Source organism: Triticum urartu, chromosome 1A (assembly GCF_056163025.1).
Source record: "Triticum urartu cultivar PI428250 chromosome 1A, HENAU_Tu73, whole genome shotgun sequence".
NCBI classification, from domain to species: Eukaryota; Viridiplantae; Streptophyta; class Magnoliopsida; order Poales; family Poaceae; genus Triticum; species Triticum urartu.
The window spans coordinates 329,573,841-329,576,898 of NC_141873.1; the positions used below are offsets into that span (position 1 = coordinate 329,573,841).

A 3,058-nucleotide genomic window follows, 5' to 3' on the forward strand; every position below is an offset into this window, starting at 1 on the left:
GAGCATCAGTGGCTACTCCACAACACTTGATTGTTGTGCCTATGTCATGCTCTTTATTTTATTTGGACTATTTTGTGTTTTTGAATTTGAATAATTTGATTTGCAAACTTTAAATTTGTAATATCCATGAATTATGTGAACTTTGATTATTAAGTTGGAATTCAATATATGTGCAAATATGTAGTTGAAATGTTGCATGTAAACAAAAAACTTAGAACAATTGATGAATGAAATTTTTTAGGGAGTTAAATTTGAAGGATTCGGCTCAAATCATTTTTATTTAACTCGTCAAATATAAAATGTTAAGGTATACAGGTCGAGGAGCGAAATTATAAGTGACCTGCAAGGGATGTCCTTAGCATGGCTAGTCCTTAGACAATAAGACAATAGACACAGCCTAATGATGTCAAAGTATTCTCTTCGAGGGTTCTCTAGTCTGGTTTCTCCAATCAGCACCTATCTAGGGAGCGTTCGGTTTCCAACTGCTCCTATAACTCCGCTCCCGGAGCGGACGAGATTTCAGCTTATTTTGACGGAGCTGGCAAAACCAAGCTCCACAACTTCTCGGAGCGGATCGATTCCGAACAGGGCCCTAGTCGATCCACGTCTCCTGCACTTGGGTATTATAGATCCCTTGTGCCTTCGTCAAGATTTTTGAAATTTGACCAGGACTCGACGGACATCTCAGAAGATCACAGTTTTTCTCCTCACAGAAGCTCCAAGCTGTGGTGTTTTACTTTTATTACCAGGTGACCACTGAAGTATCTCCATCCAGGCGGCACCATGTCGGCAGTGGCAGACACGGGGGGCACATGCCGACTAAGTTATTTTACCGGTTCAGGGAGCTACCGGTTGGAAATCCACCATTCGTCAATGCTTTTAGATTCGTGCGGTTGGACCCCACAAAATTTCTTTTTCCCCACCGATTCCAGGATACGAGACCATGCAATACAAGATGGAGCCCACGTCTCGATCCCGCACATCCCACGAACCCACGCCCCCAGTCTGCCTCGCCTCCTCTCACCCATGGCCGGCGCCACCACGCTCGTCCTCTCCCTCATGGCCGCCGGCGCCGTTCCTCTTCGCGCCCAGCTTCTCACCTGGACGGCCCCCGACCCCGCGGCCGCCCCCGCCGTCCGGGCCGCCCCCGCCGTCCGGGCCGCCGTCTGTCACTGTCGGACGCCGTCATGGGCGACGGCGCCGACCAGCCACCCCGCCGCTGGATCCTCCTTCCCCGGCCGGCCATGGCGACCACCACGCGTACAAGTACAAAAGCCCTCATGGTCCAATGAGATCCAGCGAGACAGGTTCGTCCCCATCTAGCCCGGTCAGCTCTCGTACCCTGCATCAACCAGATCCCGTGGGCGTCGGGGTGACCTGCTCCGGCGAGGTTCCTCGATCCCGCCCGCCACAAGCCCGTCCACGGGCAGCCGTGCTCGCCGTTGGTGGCTACGTGCAGCACGGGCACCACGGCGGGGCACCGCGCACCGTTGTCGCCGGATCTGGCGACTCCAAGCCTGACCGCCATTGGATCTGGTTAGTCATGAATCATCTCTCCTAACCTCTCTCCATATCATGATTTCGGTTTTATTTTTCATGATTTCAAAATTCCTTGTTTCTCTACCAGATCATCGGCCTCCTGCATCTTCAGTTTCAGATATTTGATTGTTTGTGCAGAGGGCATGTGTTACACTTTTCTGAAAGAGAACCAAGAGTGAATCAATTTCAGAAATCAAGTTACATCTATGTACCTGTGTGTGTAGCTGAGTTGTGCAAGATATGTGAAATTTATATTTCAATCTGTAACTTGTTATTTGAGTGAAATTTACATCTATGTGTGTGTAGCCATTGGTATTGGTGTACAGAGGGCATGTTCAAAGAAGATTTCAGTTACATCTATGTACCAATTTCAATATAAACAAACGGGTCAAAAATGTATTGAGTTACATCTATGTACCTGTGTGTGTAGCTATTGGTATTGAGTTACATCTGTTATTTGAAATGAACGGATTTGACTCGGTTTATTGGTATCTGTAACTTGTTATTTCAGTGAGAAATGTATTGAAATAGCTGTTTCAATACAAATTGAAATTGTTTTTGCCACTTTTGGAATGTTGAATTTCAATCTTCTTTGAAAAAAAATGAAATTTTAATAACTGAAATCATCTTTTAAAGAAATTGAAATTTTATTATCTCACTCTGTTATTTGAAATGAACGGATTTCACTCGGTTTATTAGTATCTGTAACTTGTTATTTCAGTGAGAAATGTATTGAAATAGCTGTTTCAATATAAATTGGAATTGTTTGTGCCACTTTTAGAATGTTGAATTTCAATCTTCTTTGAAAAAAATGAAATTTTAATAACTGAAATCATCTTTTAAAGAAATTGAAATTTTATTATCTCACTCTGTTATTTGAAATGAACGGATTTGACCCGGTTTATTGGTATCTGTAACTTGTTATTTCAGTGAGAAATGTATTGAAATAGCTGTTTCAATACAAATTGAAATTGTTTTTGCCACTTTTGGAATGTTGAATTTCAATCTTCTTTGAAAAAAATTTGAAATTTTAATAACTGAAATCATCTTTTAAAGAAATTGAAATTTTATTATCTCACTCTGTTATTTGAAATGAACGGATTTCACTCTGTTTATTAGTATCTGTAACTTGTTATTTCAGTGAGAAATGTATTGAAATAGCTGTTTCAATATAAATTGGAATTGTTTGTACCACTTTTAGAATGTTGAATTTCAATCTTCTTTGCAAAAAAATGAAATTTTAATAACTGAAATCATCTTTTAAAGAAATTGAAATTTTATTATCTCACTCTGTTATTTGAAATGAACGGATTTGACTCGGTTTATTGGTATCTGTAACTTGTTATTTCAGTGAGAAATGTATTGAAATAGCTGTTTCAATACAAATTGAAATTGTTTTTGCCACTTTTGGAATGTTGAATTTCAATCTTTGAAAAAAAATGAAATTTTAATAACTGAAATCATCTTTTAAAGAAATTGAAATTTTATTATCTCACTCTGTTATTTGAAATGAACGGAT

The 3,058-nt window shown here is 40.5% G+C and overlaps 1 long non-coding RNA gene across 1 annotated transcript; it reads left to right on the top strand.

Moving 5' to 3' along the window:
• The first annotated feature begins 287 nt into the window (after window positions 1-287).
• LOC125533058 (uncharacterized) lies at window positions 288-2,030 on the top strand. Its single transcript, XR_007294187.2, has 2 exons — window positions 288-1,536; window positions 1,628-2,030. It is a non-coding gene; the product is annotated as an uncharacterized LOC125533058 (long non-coding RNA).
• The last annotated feature ends 1,028 nt before the right edge of the window (window positions 2,031-3,058 follow it).